We start from the raw sequence: 21,250 nt of genomic DNA, 5'->3' as shown, positions 1-21,250 counted from the left end.
GTGCTTTAGTCTACTTAAGACTGCAGTGACCATATGATCTCAACCTTCCATTTCTAGTAAATCAGTCTATTAATTCAGTTTTCCCATAGAACACAAGTTTGGTCCAGATCTACCAAATGGGAGAAACTTTTCATCCATGCTCAGAGATAAATTTGCATGCCTAAAAAGAGAAACATCAACATGTATGCAATATAATTAACTTTTATGACTGAAGCAACTGAAAATGACAATTTACTAGATCATAGATGCATTGTGATAGGTCTTGGAGATAGAACAGTGTCATAGATAACTTGATGGGTCTGGGATAAGGTCTTGCTAGGTTCAAATCCCTCTTTGGCACTGAAAAAAATGACTTTGAACTTTGATTCTCTCATCTGTAAAATGAAGTTCATAAGAATACCTACCTCAGAGTTACTGAGAGGTAAAAGTTGAGATCATATTTTAAAGGAATTTTCAAGCATAATAATGTCAAAGAATGTCAAATATTATCCTTGCTGTTTTTAAGGCAGAGTAAGGATGTTTGCTTTAACATCTATGTCCAAGGATATACAAGCATATGTTTAACAATTAGCTCTCTTAACAAAATGCAAACATAACAAACATCGGCTTTTGATCTGCTTTATTAATATTTTCTACATCCCTTTTTTATCTTGACAATCAACAAAAAATAAAGCAAGTCCTAGGTTACAGCTTTTGCTGATTTCCAAGTTAAAATTCCTGAACTGAAAATTTAACAATCAACTTTTCTGACCCAGATCAACCTGGCTCCAGTACTTCCCATGCTTTACTACACTATTGTCTAACTTTGCTCTTATAATAAAGCAAAACTTTTAATTCCTTTCTGTCCTTTTTCACACAAACTTATTTAAATTCCACTTTTCCCCCTTTTATTTTATTTTTATCCTACCAAAGGCTTTAAATAAAGGACCTAAGACTTATTCCACTCCCATATCAGCTTGAGGATCTGGGCCCATGGTTCCAGTCTATCTTTTATCTCTTTTATTATATAAATATTTTATTTGTTTTTTTTCACATACATGGAATTTCTACCAATCATTTTTTGCAAGGTTTTGAATTTTACTATTTTTTTCTGTCTCCCTCTCTTCCCTCTTCCCTCCTCCCAACAGAGGGCAATCTGATATAATCTTTACATTTGTTTTCATGACATGTATAGATCAAAATTGAATGTGTTGAGAGGAAAAAAAAGCAGATCCAAAAGGAAGAGAGAAAACATTAGAGTCTATCATTTATCTATATATTAATCTATATTTGGGATTGATTATGAAATTTGAGAGACACTAGCACAGGACTGCCTGATATACCATGCACACATCAAAGAAGGTGCTGTACTCTATGAGAAAAACAAAAAAGCTCAAGAAAAATTCGAGATGTATACATTTAAAGTCATCTTTACTTCATTTGTTCACATGAACTATTTGTACTCAACCTGTGGTAGAGCATTCTAAACTCATATTGGTCCAATCACCTACAGTTGGACACTGTAGCTTGATCCAAACAGAGTGATGTAATTTTGGTCCTCTAAGATCAAGACAGAAAACCACCTTATTGTAAATTTGGATTTTGTTTTCAGCTCTACTAATTGCTTTTCCAAGCACTGAATCATTAGGAGAGGATTTGATATTCATTATGCTGTCAAAGTCCTCAGTCATGATCACATAAAAAAATGCTTTGATAGCTTAAGACAGACTTGGAGAATTCCTCTGGAGAAGTCTATCCATATTGACATCAGTTAACAGTTTTTGAGTAGGGTTATTCAAAAAATCATGAATCATCCTTATGAGAAGTTGGTTCCCTTCACCATAATATCTTAGTTCAGTGCAAGTTTCATAATCTGTATCAAGAAACCTTCATCTTTACATTCTGCTTGCACAAGATTTCTGTAGTATGCCAGTCTCTTCCTTTCCTCTTTTAAAATTATACAACTGCCCTCAATGTACTCCTCAGTCTTCCCATTCAGGTTCAAGGATGCATGAAAATGGGATGAATAAATACATGAATTGTTTACTAGAATGCTTCTTTTTCAATATAATTTCCATGAGAGTATCCAATTTTAGTTAATTTTGAAAACAGCTGTATAAAATCCCGATAGAACCAACACATAATTTGCAGCACTTTGCAAGTAGACTTTCAATTACCTGAGTCATCCAGATAAATAATATATAAGTGCCCCTTACTACAGTTTTGCTATTTTTTTTCACAGTTAATGGTTAGATTTTTCCCAGCCTCTTCTTGTATCAAATCTGATGGCATCAGAAGAAGAATGTAGTCTAATTTATATATCCAATTGTTGTGTTCCATTTCATATTTGGCCAAATTCAATGCCATCTTGGGTGACTTGGTCTGTTTCACTTTTATTATTCAGTCTGTTACCAGATCTGATGATTTTTCCTTCCTAAATTTCTTTTATTTTTGTTCCTTCCTTTTCATTTCCATGGCCACTAATCTCATACAGGCCCTTTTATGCCCTCCTACCCATACTGCTGCAATAACTCAAAAATTGATCTAACCAAGTCCAGGTTCTTTTCCTCCAATATTTTTTTGTATAAGTGAGTAATCTTCTTCCAATTTTGCTATCAGTCCATTCTTTAAGACCTTCAGTGACTCCCCAGTGTCTTGAGGACCTCTGTAACCTATTCCAATTTACCTTTCAAATGTCTTTATACCCTCTTCCCCTATCCTTTTGCCAAATTGAACTCCTTGAATTTCCCCAAACATACTTCACCTTTTTTATCTTTGCTAATACCATTCTTTCTCCCTTCTTCTTACATATGATCTATCTAATCTTTCTTGTCTTTAGGTTTTGTCAACTTTCAGTCAACTTAGCCAGCTTTCTGGAGAACCTAGTTCTTATGTGGAGTTGTTTTAAGGGGGCTGTCTTTATTTCCAGGGGTTTTACCTTTTGCTGCTTTAGAGAGTAGAATTTCCAGATTGGAGGGACCTCATTTATGAGGTAAGACATGAGGCAATACTGATCTTTCTATTTTCTAGAGAGACTTCAAGGAGACTTTATCTTCAAAGGAGCCCAGAGATTTGTGCTTGCCCATGTTAAGCAGACACCAGTATTGGCAATTTCAGAAAGAAGAAAAAGGAAAGACTATTTCATTCACTAATTTTATTCATTAAATAAGATTTTAAGTGACTACTGTGGTCTAGGTAAGTTGGTAGGTACTGGAGGTACAAAATTTTAAAAAATAATCTTTGTCAAGAAGCAACAGCTAGGTGACCAAGAGGATTCGAGTACTGAGCTTGGAATCAGAAAGACTCATCCTTGTGAGTTCAAAACTGGTCTCAGATACTTACTACCCAAATGATCCTAAACAACTGAATGAAACTGTCAAGAAACTTGTATTCATAAGAGCAAGAAGGAACATTAGAGGTGATCAAGTTCACTTTCCTCATTTTACAAATGAAGAAACTGAGGCTCAGACAGGTTGCTCCCTTTTTCACTTTATACACCTAAATGACTGACATAGGTATTGAACTAAAGGACACCAAGAATAAGGATCTCCAGTTTCTTGTCTCCTACCCCTTCCATTGGGTCTAATTGAAAAGATGAAAAAGGAAATTCCTCAGGAGGACATGGAGTAGAGAGGCTTAGATCTTCCTTTATGGGCTGAAGAGGAATAGGAAAAAAAGAGAATTGTTCATGGTCTCTTGTCTTCAAGGCAATCCAGAAACCAGTGTTCTCTTTCCCACTTCTCAGTCAATCTGGACTCATGTTTCCATCATTTAATTTTACATTATTGTGGTATTTTCTGCCCTGTGAATTCCCCACCTTATGGAAAATCTCCAGTGATCCAGATTAGTTCTATCTCCTACTGAGTCTTATTCATCTTTGTGGCCCCCATAGCACCCTGTACAGTATTCTGCAAGCAGTGGGTGTTTAATGAACATATGAATGATGATTGAATCAATGCACACTAGCTGCCCACTGTGTTGATGAGAGCCACAAGGAAGGAGCTGTAAGCCTAAAGCATTATAAAACTTAGCTACAAGTAGCCCAGGTGAGGCATGGTTAATGTAGACCCAGGAATCAGGATCCATCAATAATTCAGCTCAAAACAGCCACTAATCCATATGATCTAATAGAAAAATCCTGAACAAACCTAGAGACAGATTGGTTTTATTGGTCAGCCCCTTGAGTCCAACTACAAACAAATATGAAGCACTGTTTGGGAGCCATTCACCCTCATGTTCAAACAGGAAACTAGTTTCTCCTAAAACTACACTCCCAAAATCCTATTTGCATAATTAAAGCTATGGAAGAGGCTCATTTGCACAGTTTGTTTTCCCAGGATAAATGGTTGCCATGACAATAGTTATTGTTTGAGGATGATCGAGTTATTAGTATAATAATTATTCAATGCAGAATGAGCAAAGATTGAGGATCTTTAATACATCAGTGAATATATGTGCATGTGTAGGTATGTAAAGGTAGATTGCATGTGGATGAAAATTTCAACACTTAGAGCTTTTCTTAAATGATACCTGGTATATAATAATTTGAGAAATTATTCAAATTATTTTCCCCAAAGCACCACTTTTCTAATTTATCCAGTTGTCATGATCTGTTCCCCTCTCCTTAAACTGTGTGGATGCATACCCTCTCTTCCTTGTAGGAGGAGGATGATGTCTTCCATTCACAGTAATTGCCAGTTTTGACAGAGAACAAAAAACAGCATTATTTCACTTGAAATCATATAGCTAGTGCCCTTCTAGAACCAAAAATAAAGGCCTAGGAAGGACTTTGAGCCTCTGACAAGGCTTCTGAGAAGCAGCACGTGGTGGGCAATTGTGGGAACAGTGGGGAGCTAGAAACAGAATCAGGAAACCAGAGTAGGAAAGAATCATCCAGGATATTTTCTCTAACATTGACTCAATGTGGGAATTTCTAGTATTTCAATTAATTTCTCAGGTTTGTTCTCAGCCTAGGTTCCTTGACCAGAGCAGAGAGAGAATGCTAACTTCAGTATCCAGGGGACACCAAAAACAAAAATAATAAGCATTTGCCTTCTACCTCCTAAGGACCAGATATGGTGCTGAGCCTTTTATAATTATCTCATTTGACTAGATATCATATAACAACTTACCTTTGAGGTCAATAACCTCTAAGTCCCTTTTATAGCATAAATAATCTTTTTCAATGGTCTAGTTAAGAAGTTTTTATTAAGCACCTTCTAAGTTAAATTGTTAAGACACTGTGCTCAGTATTGGGGATACAAAGAAAGATAAAAGTAGTTCCTACCCTTAAGAAGCTCACAATCTAGTGGAGACAATATGCAACCAACTGTGTACAAACAGACTACACTGAAAAAATTGAGATGGGTCTCAAAAACGGTTCAAATATAAGAAGTTCTGGAAAAGGCTTCTTGGAGAAGCAGAATTTGAGTTGAGACCAGAAAAGTCAGAAAGTGGAGATGAGGAGAGAGAGAATTCCAAGTTGGGGGACAGTCATTGAAAATGAGTGGATTTCAGAAATGTCATGTCTTGCAAGAGGAACAGAAGAGGCCAGAGTCACTGGATAACAAATCCAGAAGGTATATGAGGAAGATTAAAGTAAAAGAAGACTGGAAAGAAAGATCCACTAAAGGTGCATATTTGATCCTGGAGGAAGGGGAATGGCATTATCAGAACTGAGCTCTCAGATGTTTGCTTTGATTGTTGCACTACCATTAATCTGTTGTCAACTGACACTTTGGAAGACTTACTGTTAATCTACATGTTGGCACTCTCTTTATCAATAGATTTTAATTGGACATCAGCATCTGGAAATCAACCTAATCAATCCAATCTGTCTGTTGCAAATCCATTGCCATACCATAATGATGAGCAAGGGCCTGATTTTTTAGCTTAAAGTTTGGTGAATGGATGAGATTAAGTAAAATAATGAGGTTAATCAATGACATAATCAATGCCTCAGCAGTGCCATCCATATTGGCATTGATTAATTTGATTCAATCATGACTTCGTTTTTTAAAGGCCCTTTTGTTCATAGAACATTGATTTGAGAAACTAGAAGAGATCTAAAATAAGCTAAGATTGCTGCCCTATTAAAATTAACAGGTCAATTATTAATATCAAGTTCTGCTTCAGCAACTTCTCTTCTCTGGGACTCAGTTCCCTCATTTATAAAAAGAAGCAGTCAGATGACTTTGTTTAAACATAGAATTTTAGAATTTAGAAGGCGCTTGAAAGGTCATCTAACCCTAGACAGATTAATTTTTCCCTGCAGGTGTCCATTCAGATCTATTCCATTTTTAAATTATTTTTATTTTATTTAAGGCAATGGGGTTAAATGACTTGCCCAAGGTCACACAGCTAGGTGAATGGAATTATTAAATGTTTGAGGTCAGATTTGAAATCAGATACTCTGGACTCCAGGACTGGTGCTCCATCCACTGGACCACCTAGTTGCCTCATTCAGATCTATTCTAATACAAGGACATTACTCATTCTCATAAATTCAATCTCTCCTTCTATCCGCAGCATCTAGTTGCCTTCCCATGTATCCATAATCCTATGACCTCTGTTATAATATTGTACCCTTTAAACCTTTTAAAACTGGGGAGATTATCCAGTTTATAGAAGCAAACAGTCCAGAGAGAGAGAGAGAAGCTGTATTGCAATCTTGAAAATTCCTTTTGCAAGAGATGGATTCTTTCCTTATCTGAGCCTTAAAAATGTATCTGTTTCAAGCACATTGTCATACCAGAGTGGTGAGGAGGGACCTGATGTTTTAGCTTCAGGATTCCTGAATAGATGAGGTGAGGTAAAGGGTACAACAGAACAGGAGAAGACCAAACTCAAACCCTCCCAAGTTTGGAGAATCACACACTAGCTTAATTTTTGTGTGGCACTGATAATGTGTGTTACACAGTCTAACTTGTACCTTTGTTCTGTTTTTAACTTCTATGGTGTTTTATATAGTTACATATCAAGTTTTTATAAAAAGGGGAGACAGTTATAAAAGGAAAGAAAAAAAGGTTCAAGTGAAAAACCACTGCCGGTATCATATCTCTGCCACCCTATTTTTAGGAAGAAGAGTTTCTTCGCCATCTTTTTCGGTGACAAATGACTCATCCCACATGTTCTACAATATGCAACGAATCTTTCTAGAAATTGTGCTGGATAATTAGGATCCAGTATTAAGGAAGTTGCTGTAGTTTATAAAATATTTAAAAGAATTACATATGATTATGAGATTAGTCCATAAAGCACAGAGCAAAACAACAAAATGCCTGTGTGAGTCATTCAAGCCCAGGCCTGGTTTTCTGTGGCAAGTCATTGGGATTCACTGATTACAAGCCTTGATAAAAGTGGATGAATAAAGAATGTGTTGTCAGATTTGCCACCCAAGTCAATGAGACAGTGCTCTTTGGCAGGAAAATAGGGCTGAGCAGAATGTTGATAGACTCCACCCCAATATGGCAAGAGAAGAGGGTCTTCGGAGAAGCAAATCATACAAAAGAAGACATGACTTTGATTTCATTAATATAGGGAATTCTGAGATGAAGGGACTTCTCTACCAGGACAAATTTTCTGCAATCTCTAATCTTAAGAATACTCTGAATTCAGAGTTTGAGAGGTTTCTTCAGGGTCAGGCAACCAGTATATATCAGAAGTAGGATTTGAACCTTAGGTCAGAGTTTGAGGCCAGCTTTCTTATCCACTATACCTACTTGATATTCTTTGCTTATAACATTATAAAATTCTAGAAGGTAGAGCTGGTGGGGCCAGACAGAGCACTGGATTTGAAGTCAGGAAGTCCTGAGTTCTAATCCTCCATCAGACCCTTATAAATGTGTGATGCTGGGTAACTCACCTCATGTCTATTTGCTTCAGTTTTCTCATGTGTAAAATGGATATTATAATAATAACACCTATCTCACAGGATTACTGGGAGGATAAAAATGAGATGGTTGACATAAAGTTCTTCATATACCATAAAGTATTATATCAATATGTCTTTGTTGTTGTTCAGGAGCACATAGTCTTAATATTTTCATCATATACTAAGAAAGCAGAACCTAAGAGATTAAGAGATATGCCCATGGATATACATAAATTTTAGAGTTAGAATGTTGACCTTTCTCTGCCATGACTAGAATTCCCAGCATGGAACCCTTATAAAAATATACCTTTTGCCTATAATCCTCTTCTAATTTTTCATGAATGTCTGATCTTTGCATCTTTCTCCAACATTGCCTTACCAACTAAACTTTGCCTAGCTAGATGACCCGTTGACCCCAGTGTTGGTATTGGTCTCATTCCTTACCTCCTGCACTAAAATGAATTTCCTGTCTTTTCCAATCCATTACTGAAGAAAGGGAAGGATCCATTTGTATCATGTACTCTTTACCACCATGATCCTCCTAAGAATGTAGCCTGAGACCTTTGCAAAGCAGGGGTCAAAATAAAACATGGTCCCAGATTATTCCTCCCAGCAGCACTGCAGTATTGAATCTTGCCTATCATTTTGGTGGGGAAGAAAGGGACATGAGACCTAAAAAAATTCCAGCTATAGGTGAAAATGTGCAAAAGAGCATCATAAATATTTCCCTTATCTCTCAACTTAGTCTACTTTCATCAATTCAATTGATTCTGCATTTAACCACCAGGGGACACTCTTGTCACTAGCCTTACAATAAGAAGGAAACATTAGGCACACCATAATAGCTATGTGGTCCACCCACACTAGAGGGCACTCCCGGGAACTTCTCAACTCTTCCTGATTATCAGAGAATTAAAACCACTATCTTTTATCTCTTCCTCTTTCTGAATGCCAGCTGCTTGTTAAGTTAACCTAGGAAACATGAATAATATTGCTTTTTTCCACCCCATCAGAATCTAGGCTTTTAAGTTCCCTTTCAGGGGAAACACTCTACTTTCATGTTTGCCTCTTTGTCCTATATATTCAAATGAACATTAATTATATAAACACTGGTAAAATATAGTCAATTGAGATATTTGTAAGGTGTTTAGCATAGTGTTGACCAAATGGTTATCATCTAATAAATACTTGCTCCCTTTTTTCCTCTTCTCTACACACAAGCATGACTTACAATAGGTCTTCCCATAAGCAGAGAAACAAAACAAAAAAGGAAAGGGTAAAATCAAATATATTTAAAAATAGCTATGACACTAGTTATAGATCCATGCTTCTCTCTGATAAAAAGCACCCCCAAACAACCCATAGTTACATTCCAAACTCAAGAATTTATGAAAGACAAATGGCAAACACCGAGACAATATCCTGATGGTACATCTCACCTGGTTTAAATAAACATCTCAAGATGTTATTCTATTCATGTCCTCTAGGAGGGACACAATTTGGACAAAGGAGGAAGAGAGAGAGAGAGAGAGAGAGGGTGTTGTAGATAAATTAGTCTCTAATATCCAGTACTCTAAAGGCAAGATGCTTATGTAATGTCTTTACTATTTGATGAGCTGAATCCTATTAATTTTAATATTCTAGTTATAAATTAAACCAAAGAAAAGATGAAATTGTAACTGTATGGAAGGATTGACTTATATGTTCTTATTGAGGGAAAATTTTTTAAAAAAAGAGCATTGACAGAGTTGGTTTTTACCCTGTGACTAAGGGCAGCAAAAAACATCATTTCATGGGTCATTTCTTCATTTCATATTACAATGCTCATGAAAAACCTTCACAAAAGACCAATGGGAAAATCTTTGCAGTGTCCACATCAACATCTGTTGAAAGAGATGAAGTGGGAGAGTAATTATGAAAATAACTCACTAAGACATTCAAGTTAAATTAGCATGTGCTTTAATAGTTGTAAAATTCCATGAGAAAAAAAAAATTAAAAGGCAGGGAAAAAATGGTACCAAAATAGAGAACACAAAGTCGAATGATTCTATTTTATTATGGGCTCATTATCCCCATATATTACCACAGTGTCTGGCATATAAAAGACATTTAATAAATGTTTATCGAATGAAAAAATAGAAAATTCAGGAATTTCATATCTATATATTATGCATAATTTCTTCAGGAAGAGAGTTTGGAAGCAATAGACATGGCGAACACCTAATAACATCATAAAGAAGTAGAATTAATTATAGTTTATTGGAAATTAAAATACTGCTTACTGCTGCAGGAGTACTTTCTGAATTATGTCTATTTAAAGTCAGATCAACAAGACAGAATGCACATCATCAATACCAAATTAGAACATGGATCCTACAATTGGGAAAATTACAACATGACCTATTTAAATATTCTATTAATGTTGAAAAATGGAAAATGGATTTAAAAATTGACTCAGACTGACACTATTTCTTATTTCATTAGAACTGATACAAATTAATTGCCACAAGGAGACCAAAAGAGTTCAGAAATAGCATCAGGTAGAAAAAAAATTGATAGTTTTCCTAAGCTAAGAGATATGGCAAGAGAAGCATTAAATAAGAATAAAAACTCATCTGGTGTAGTGAATGTAAGATACTTTTGTACTTACTATGAGTTGACTAGGAAAAATGCACTAGAGTAGGCAGAGTTATCCATGAAAGTCTTCCACCTATGTAAAGAATTTGAAGTTGAAAGACCTGAATTGAAATCCTGCCTCAGATGCTTACCAGCTGTGTAACTCAGTCGTTTAACCTCTCTCAATCTAAGTTTCCTCATATGAAAAATGAGAATACTACTAAAACTACCAGGGTTGTTGCATGGGATAAATTGTGTTAAAATATACTGAGTCCTTTGCAAATTTTAAATGCACTATATAAATGATGACATTGGTGATGAGGATAACATTATAGCAGAAGTGGCTTAGTATATAATTTCAATTAATAATATTAAAAGAGAATAAAACAAGATGACAGAAGGTTCCAGCATAGAGTCCAAATGGAAGAGGGATGCCTATAAATAGATGATAGAGTTCTCCAGATGCTCTTTCTGGAGACTGACATGCTATTTGAAACAAGCCCTGAAAACATTGTAGATTTTCCTACATGAGATCCAAAATCACCTAAAAGGATTTGGTTTAATTATCCATTTAGGAAAATCCAAGGAGTTTAAGAAACTCACAGAAATTTTATTAATTTTGATTCCTAATGCTTGTGATATATATGCATATATATATATATATATATATATATATATATATATATTACACATTCTCACATATATATCTGTGTGTCTGTTTATTACATAGGCTACCCAGATGGACAATGGTTCAGGTTAAGAATCAAATAGAAAGAGGAGTGTGACCCAAGTTGTCTTTAGGGCATTGGACAGACCTCTTAAGGACATGAATCTCTCTGAAATAGAGGATTAACTTCCTTCTGGTAATGCTTTATGAGTAAGAGTCATGTCATACTAATCTCCTAAAAACTAAAGTTGAGGTTCACTCAAGGGACAGTGAAAAGAACATAAGTAGCCTGCAATACATTGTTATTGAATAATTTTGTAGGAAAAATGATGCAAAGGTTTCCAACAGAGAAATGGAGAATAAGAAAAGAAAACAAACCAACACAAAATGAGGATGAGATTACCCATCTCTTTGTATTCCTTTATACTCCAAGCAAAGTAAAAGTAACTTGAATGAAGATCCCATTGTATCATATTGGCCTTCTGGAGAAAATCCTTATGAAGACTTGGTAAACACATGTGATGTGAGAAGAAAAATGGTTTGCAATATGGATCATTGGGAGAATGTTAGTTTCTATAAGAATGCAGCCCATTAGTACTAAGATTTCTCCATCTTATTTCCACCCTATCTGGAATTACACCATTGCAATTCAATCTGAGTCCAGTCAGTAAAGCAATGATGTATAGCATTGTGAGAGAGAAAAAAATCACTGGCTCTTTTCTATTTAGAGGACCTGAGTTCAAATGTCATTTTTTTTATACATACTAAAATGTGTGACTTTTGGGAAAATCCCTTCATTTCCCTGAACCTCACATGGGCCCTTAAAGTTCTAGGTCTTCCTAAGCCAAAGGACAAGTGCTGTTTTAATATCTGCTATTATGGACCTGCAATATGTTGACTATGCTGTTAGATGTTTAATAATACAAAGGAGGAAGGAAAAGCTTCTGACCTCTAAGAACTTATAGCCTACTGGGGCAATGAAACATAGAGCAAATGTCTAAATATTTTCTACTAACCTCAATTTCTTCTCCCTTTACTCCACTCCTACATTTATTTTACATTAACATGCCCGTAGGTAAAATAATAACTGTGGAACAGTGGATAGAGAGCTGACCTTAGGGTCAAAAGGTGTGAGTTCCATAATAGCTTTGGAAACAGACTGGCCACATTATACTAGACAATCATCTCCTTCCTGTAACTTTCTCCATAGCTATATCTTTCTTCATTATACAGATATATTTATATATTTCTGCTGTATATGCATATTTGCATATACATGTGGGGGTTAATATAACATATATATTTATAAATATATATACATCCACATACATATGTGTGCCTCCTAAAACTATAGAGGTGGAGGTCAAATTAGATATTGGTATAAATAAAAACATACGCAAGTGTTTATATAAGTATATATATCTCTCTCTCTGTATATATATACAGAGAGAGAGAGATAGAGATTGATTTATTGATGGAATGCATGTGCACATAGATTTATAAGTGCACATATAATTCATGTGTGTATTGCTTGAAGGCAGAAATGGGTTCATTGTTTGTCTTCATATCTAGCATGTAACACAGTCCCTGCCACCTAGAAGGGAATCTTAACTATTTTACATTAATTATATCAAGCCAAAATATTTTGAAAGTAATGAAAAAATAATCTGTGGAGGCAAAATATGCTAACAATTGACTAGAATCAAGGAATGTCTACTGCAGATAGGGCTTTCTTGAATTTTCTTCCTAGACAGTCTTCTTGTATGGAGCAACCCAAGCTACTAATCCCCTTTCATTGAGGTGTATCATAATATTTAGAGACAGGAGAGCTCTTAATAGTCAGCTCAACCAATCCCTTCATTTTTCAGAAGGGACAATTGTAGTCCAGAGAGGCCGGCCAATGTTATTCAAGCAAGTAGCAGGACCCAATGCCTCTGATCTTTCCTCCTGAAAGTATTGGGTGACTCAGCACCAAAGTGCTGGATTCATATGGATTTGGTTAGGTCAGTGGAGGGCCCTGAATGAACCTAGAGAAGAACACCAGAGACAACTTTTGGACAACTTCCTTTTTTCTGTTCCTTATGGAACCTTTTAGCTATATACTCCAATTATTTGGCTGACGTGAAAATTAATATCATCTTAAGAATTTTGTTGACACCAGTAAAGGGGATCATCTGCATAATCCCCCCTGTAGTATAGATGGTATCTTCTATTATATTGATCAGAAGACTGAGACCATGGAAGGTTAAGTGATTCATTCAGAATGAGTCAAATAATGCTAAAGATTAGCCCTGCTAGCTTCCTGACCTGAGGGCCTTTTGCTGGACCATGAATCAGTCTTTAGGGCTCTTCAATACCTATTAAACACTTAATTTAATTTAATTTATGCCTAACCAAAGGCATGTTGCTGGGATTTTTTTTTTACTCTGGTTAAGAGAAGCTTGAAGTATCTTGTGGTATATGTAAAACTGCAAATATACTCAATCACAGCATTTCAAAGGGAATGGATTAGCCACAGGTAGACTTCTGGAATTCTAATCTCCAGGGACCAGATATTAGAAACAAAGAAAAGAGTGTTTTCAGTCTTTAGCTGATAAAAAGTTGAATGTCTTTTTTTTTTCTTTACCCTCCTCCTTAGCACTCTGTGACAACTCCTACCTTAGGATTGTACTGTGGTCTATATTTAGTATTATGTAAACTAGATGATAGAAAGTGGGGGATTGGACTTCAAATCTCAGCTCCACCAAGTAGAACCTCAGTGATGATGGCAACCTCCAAGGGTCAGTTTCTTCATCCCACTTACTAAACTGACCTTCTTGTCAGATTGGAAATATGACACATCATCCCCTCACTCCTTTCCTTCTGATGAATCTATCATCTTCAATGCCTCTTCCTCTTCACCCCTATCTCTTAGAATTTCCCATTTCTTTAAAAGCTCAGCTCAGAGTACAAGCACCACCTACATAAAACTTTTCCTGGTCCATTCTGCTTCTCTTCCTCCTCACACATCTTAGTACCTCTGCCTACTCCAGTGAACTTTGGCATTATATTATGGGGAGAGAGAAGGAGAGAGAGAGACAGAGAGAGAGAGAGAGACAGAGAGAGAGAGACAGAGAGACAGAGAGATAGAGAGACAGACAGAAAGAGACAGAGACAGAGGGAGATAGAGAGACAGAAACAGAATGATAGATATAGATAGATAGATGGATAGAAAGAAAGAGAGAAAGATATACACATTATTAATATAATGTGCCTATGTTTATGAGTGAGAGTCTTTAATCCCCAGAAGCTGGAGTGGATGTCTACTCCATAGCAGTTCCTTTAATGAAAGCTGATTGGTTGATTGATTGATTGATTGATCAGCAAAATGGTTTAGATGACTTCAAAGTTCCTTCAAATTTGGAATCATTGTTGTGGAGTTAAGTCAAGGACTATCTCTGTGCCTCACCTGTATTATCTGTGAAATGGATTTACTGTTACTTCTTTCTCACAAAGAAATGGAGGGGATAAAATGCATAAATATAATCTGAGTGCCATTTATGTGAGTGACATCATATTACTCCAGAGACATGGGTAGACCAAAGAAAGCAAACTTTTCCCCCTTCTTGCAATCTACAGAGACTAAAAATATCATGCCAACTCTCACAGCTGGAAAAAAATCTAGAGCCATACAGAAACCAACCCAGAGACAAACTCTGAAATGTTCAGGGTAGTCCAGTCCTTTTAAATGATGGTCCTTAAATTTAGCACATATGGTGTGGGTGAATAAGGGGAGGATTTTTAAATCATCTCTCACAGTCACCCAGTTATCAAAGCGCCATTATAACTCTTTATCTTCTCTAACTAGGGCTGTCCCCTGCAAGTGTAAAAAAATAAAAAAGACTTTTATCTAATTCTAGTTGAAACGTGAACATCTCATTAGGCTTTTCCCCCCATGACGTTTCCTGCTCCTTCCATTACTGCAGTTCTTTCACAGGCCAGACATTGCCAGGCTGAGGCCTCACCAAAAGGTTCAGAATTTTAGCCCCCTGGTTTGAATATTGAACTTCTTTTAAAATGCACATCAGCTCCTGCCCTTATTGAACTGTTGGAAGTATTTCTTTTGTGTTTAGTATCTTGAGGTAAGGTTTCAATCTTGGTCCTGTCCCATCTTGGGGATAGTTTCAAAAGCTCTGGCTCATTCTCATGACTCTAGAGTCTTGTTGAGGTTTGAAGGTAGTTTTAATAAAATCTGGACTCTTTAAGAAAGAAGCATATGGTAAGCATGAATAACTCCACTTACTAACTTCCAGTTGACTCTAAGAAATTCATCTTTTCTAGTAGTATAAAAGGTCCTTCAGGGCAGATATTCTGCCCCTTTTTGATATATTTTTTATCTTTAGTGGCTGGCATGATGGAGGTACATCTTCCCTCCACTCCCTCAGCAAACTTCAACTCAATTTTCTTAATTCTTACCTTTTCCTTTCAACTCAATAAGCATCAATAAATATTTGTTGACTGATTGACTAACAGATATTTCTTGGACCTTTTGTTTATTGTTGCTGAGTTGACACGTTTTCTTCAATTCTTTATGACCTCATTTGTGGGTTTCTTGGTACAGATACTGGAATGATTTGTCATTTTCTTCCCCAGTTCATTTTACAGATGAGGAAACGAAGACAAACAAGTTTAAGTGACTTAAGGATCAAACAGACAATAAATATCCAAGGCTGGTTTTGAACTCATGATGATGTCGGATTGGCATTCTATCTACTATGCCAACCCTGGGATGATAGAATCATAGAACTAGGCTTAGCCAATACTATAGAGATGATAAAGTTTGATCTCATTTTACATATTAAGATTCTGAGATAAATTAAGAGTCTTCAAGGTGGTGCAGGTTCTGAACAGCAAAATTCAAACTCAGGTCCTATGACTCTAAATCTAGGACTCCTTTCAATATACCATACTGTTTCTCCCTAATTCTATTTTTTCATTTTTTTTTCAATTTTTTTTAGATTTTTTTAAGGCAAACGGGGTTAAGTGGCTTGCCCAAGGCCACACAGCTAGGTAATTATTGAGTGTCTGAGACCAGATTTGAACCCAGGTACTCCTGACTCCAAGGCTGGTGCTTTATCCACTACGCCACCTAGCCACCCCTCTCCCTAATTCTAGGACAATGACATTTCTATTTTCAATTAATACAATAAACATTTATAAAGTGGCTTCTATGTGCCAAACAAAAGATGGTCCCTTCTTGTAAGTTCCTCAAAATTCATATGGGTTGAAAATAAACAAAGAAATTTCATATAAAACAATTTATATACAGGTTAAGAAGGAAGTATTTAATGGAGGTAAGACTCTAGAATCTGATGGACTGGGAAAACCTTCCTGTAGATGATGAGATTTTGGCTTTATGGGAAGCCAGGAAGGCCAGTAGGTGGAGATAAGAAGGGAGAGAATTCCAAGAATGAGGAACAGTCAGAGAACATACAGAGGAATGAGAGACAGAATGGGACAAAAAGGAGACCAGGAATACAGAACTAGAATACATGGAGGGGAAGTAAAGGAAGACTGGAAGTATAGAAAGGGGCTAGGTTATAAAGAACTTGGAAAGGTAAATACAGAACTTTTTTTGATGCTGGAGGCAATAGGAAACCACTGGAACTTGTTGAATAAGGAGGAGGATATGTTTGGATTCAAACTTTAGGAAAATGACTTTAGTCACTGAATGGAGTATGAAATCGAATGGGGAGATACCTGCGACCAGCAGACCTGCCAGAAGAACACTACAATAATCCAGACCTGTACCAGAATGGTGCCAGTTTCAGAGAAGAACAAATGACATATGTTGTTAAGATGAAAACAATGTACCTTGACAGGAAATTTTAAGAGAAGGATAAAAAATAATGAGTAAGAATGATGTGAAATTGGGGTACCTGGAGGAGCCCTAGAGGAGGGATCTTCAGGGGAATAGAGAAGATAATAGGGGAGCATTTGGAGCGAAAGATTTGGTCTTGGAAATATTAAGTTTAAGATGGATATCCAGTTCAAGATGTGTGAAAAAAATAGTTATAAATTGACCCTGAAGGTAAATAGAGATATTGGGGAAGGATAAGACAGCAAAGAGATTGTAATTAAATTCATGGGAGGTGATGAGACGTCCCTCCCCAAGTGAAGTTATAGAAACAGAGGAGAAAACCCAGAAAATAATCCTATGCCACACCTGTGGTTAAAAGGGTATGATCTGGATAAAGGTCCAGGAAAGGAGACTAAGAAAGTGTAGTCAGAAGAACAGAAGAGGGTTGCCTTGAAATGCCAGAGGGAAGAGAGTATCAAGAAGGAGATAATGTAGAAATTGAAGAGAATGAGGACTGAGAAGAAGTCCCCAGTTTTGGAAACTAAGTAATTATTGATAACTATGAGAAGAGCAGTTTCAGTGGAATACCAAGGTCTGAAGCTATATTAGCAGATATTAAGACAAAAGTAAGAGTCCAGAAAGTGGAGGCATCTATTGTAAATGGTCTTTTAAAAGAATTTAGCTACAAAGGGCAGAAGAGAAATAGAATGTTAGTGAGGATGGAAGGACCAAGTAAAGGGTTTTTTTTGGTTTGTTGCTTTTGCGATTGGGATACATTGGCATATGTGTAGGCAATAGGCAATGAGACAGTAGAGAGAAATTAAAAATTAATGACAGAGTATAGATAACAGAAGGGCAATCTGTTGGAGGAAGGGGGATGGAATGTGATCCCTTTAACAAATACAGAGGTTAACCCTCATAAGCAATAAGATAAGAATGAAGGAGGAGATAGTGCAGTTAGGCATATGAGTGATATGAAAAAAGAAAAGGGGGGGAAAGGCAGTTCACAGTGAATGGCTTTATTTTTTTTTTTTGGTAAAATAAAAGGCATGTTTCTCAGCTAAGAATAGAGGGGAAACCAGGAAGATCAAAACTGGAAAAAAAATTATAGATCAATTTCCCTAATGAATGGCAATGCAAAAAAATTTAAATAAAATATAAGCAAAGTGATTATAACAAATTATCACTAGTTAAATACACTATGATCAAGAAGGATCTAATACCAGGAATGCAGGGTTGGTTCAATTTATTAGGAAAACTATTAGCAGAATTGACTATATAAATAACAAATTTAACAGAAATCATGATTATCCCAATGGATGTTGAAAAAGCTTTTGACAAAAATACAGTCCTCATTCTTACTAAAGACACTAGAAAGCATAGGAATAAATGGAATGTTACTTAAAATGATAAGCAGTATCAATCTGAAACCATTAGTGAGCATTATATGTAATGGGTATAAGCTAGAAGCATTCCCATTAAGATCAGGGGTGAAATAAAGGTGCCTCTTATTGCCACCATTATTCAATATTATATTAACAATGGTAGCTATAGCAATAAGAAGAAAAAAGTAATTGAAGGAATCAGAATTGGTAATGAAGAAACAAAAGTCTCACTCTTTACAGATATGTTGATATACCTATACAAACCTAGAAAATCATCAAAAAAAACTGCTGGAAACAACTTTAGCAAAGTTGCAGGATAGATCCTTAGAATTTCTATATATTACCATATATATATATATATATATATATATATATATACCATATATATATATATATATATATATAACAACAAGAGACAGAAAGAGAAATTCAGGCAACATTAAATAGTTGGGAGTCTACCTGCCAAAGCACACTCAGAAACTTTATGAAAACAAATATAAAATGAATTTCACAAAAATAAAATCAGATCTAAATAACTGGGTGAATGTCAATTGATCATAAGGAGGCTGAGCTAATATAATAAAAATGACAATTCTACCTACATTAAACTATTTAATTAGTGTCATATTAATCAAACTTCCAAAAACTCACTTTAGCGAGCTAGAAAAAAAAAACTACCTAATTTCATAAGTAGGAACAAAAAGTTAAGAATATCAAAGGGATTAATGAAAAAAATGCAAAGGAAGGCAGCCTAGCCATACTAGATCTAAAATTATATTACAAAGCATCAGTGGTGGATCAGTAGAAAGGTGCAAAAGAGGCAGCAGTAAATGACTATAGTAATCTACTATAGTAATGACTATAGTAATTTGGGGTTTTCATAAATCCAAAGATTTCAGCTTCTGGGATAAGAACTGATTCTTGGATTAAAAAAAATTGCTGGAAAAACTAGAAGATAGGAAGGCAGAAAATAGGAAGAGAACACACCCTATACCAAGATAATGTCAAAAATGAGTGCAAATTTAGACATAAAAAGTAAGATTATTAGTCAATTAGGAGAACAAGGAAGAGTTCATCTGTCAAATCTATGGAAAGGGGAGCAGTTTATGATCAAAGAAGACATAGAGAAAATTATAAAAAACAAACTGGATAATTTTGATTACATTAAGAAGTTTTTTCACAAACTAAACTACTGCAACCAAGATTAAAAGGAATGTTGTAATCTTGTGAAAAAATTTTACAACTACTGTTTCTGACAAAGGATTCATTTCTAAAATGTATAGTAAACTAAATCCAATTTATAAAAACAAAAAAAAAAATTCCCCAATTGATAAATGGTCGAAAGAAATGGAAAGACAATTCTCAGAAAAAGAAATCAAAGCTATCTATAGTCATATGAATAATTGCTCTAAATCATTACTGGTTAGAAAAATGCAAACTGAAGCCTCTCCAATTGGCCAATATTGAACAACCTTGGAAGGGATGTGGTAAAAAATGGGACATTAATGCATTGTTGGTGAAGTTGTGAACTTATCCGACCTTTATGGAGAGGAATTTGGAATTATGCCCACAGGGCAATAAAAATGTGTATACCCTTGTATACCACTATTAGGTCTGTATGCTGAAGAGATCAATGAAAAGGGATAAAACCCCACAGGTACAAAACTATACATAGCAGTACTTTTTTTTTTTTGGTGGCAAAGAAATAGAAATTGAGGGGATGTCCAGCAATTGGGGAATGGCAAAATAAATTGTGGTATATGTATAAGATGGAATATTCTTGTCCTATTAGAAATCATGAGGGACAGAATTTCTACAAAGCAGAGAAATACTTGCATTCATTGATGCTAAGTGAAATGAGCAGAAGCAGAAGAACATTATATGCATTAACAACAACATGGGGTAAGGATCAACCATAATGCACTTATTCATTTCAGCAGTACAATAATCAAAAGACAATTTTAAGGGATTTGTGATGGAACATAACATCTATATCCAGAGAAGGAATTGTGGAGTTCAAATGAACACCAAATCTTATTACTTACAATTTTTAAAAGTTGTTCTATGTACTATGTCATTTTGTTCTCTTTAATGTTTTCCATCTACCTTTTGGATCTGATTCTTCTCTCACAAAATGTTCAATATTGATCCATGTTTAGCATGGTAAAGCCTATGTCAAATTACTTTCTATCAGGGGGAGGAGAAGGAAAGGGAGGGAAGGAGGGAGAAAAGTTATAAAACTCAAAACCTTGCCCCCCCAAATAAAGGATTGGTTAAAGCTATCGTTGAATCTAGTTGGAAAAACAAATCAAATATGTATTTAAAAAAAGAAAAGAGGAGGAGAGCGAACATGAAAGGTTAGAGAAGGGATAAAAATGATTAGGAGGAACTTCTGTAGAGAATGGGAATGTGACTTGATAAGGCCTGTATATAAGGAAACCCCAGGATCAAGCATGGCCCAGTTGAGATTGTAGGAACATAAATTTTTAGGAGACTCAGTTAGAATGATTCAAAAATTTCTCCACCTTTCTTCAGCAGCACAGGCACATAAGAAATGATAGCAAGTAGTAGGAATGACCCAAGTGAGACTTGGCAAGGCATAATTAGCAAAATGATAAAGGAGGTTGGGATTCAAGAAAGGAAGGCAGTGTAGAATTGAATTAGGTTCACCAAGGTGTGAACAAGGGAGACAAACCTAGGAAAGAATTGAAGGATCAAGTGATTAGAAGTCACAATATGAACAAAGAGTAGGGTTGGGGAAACAAAATCAGTGGGGCAGGGGAAAAGCCTATAAAATGTGGTTGGATTAGGGGACCATTGCAGCATATAGATATATAATGGTTATTTTGTCCAACTCCCTAATTTTATAAATGAGAAAGCCAAGGATCAGG

Source organism: Macrotis lagotis, chromosome 3, assembly GCF_037893015.1.
Source record: "Macrotis lagotis isolate mMagLag1 chromosome 3, bilby.v1.9.chrom.fasta, whole genome shotgun sequence".
Taxonomy (NCBI): domain Eukaryota; kingdom Metazoa; phylum Chordata; class Mammalia; order Peramelemorphia; family Peramelidae; genus Macrotis; species Macrotis lagotis.
The sequence above is the reverse complement of the archived record's forward strand: the minus strand, read 5'-3'. Positions refer to the sequence as shown.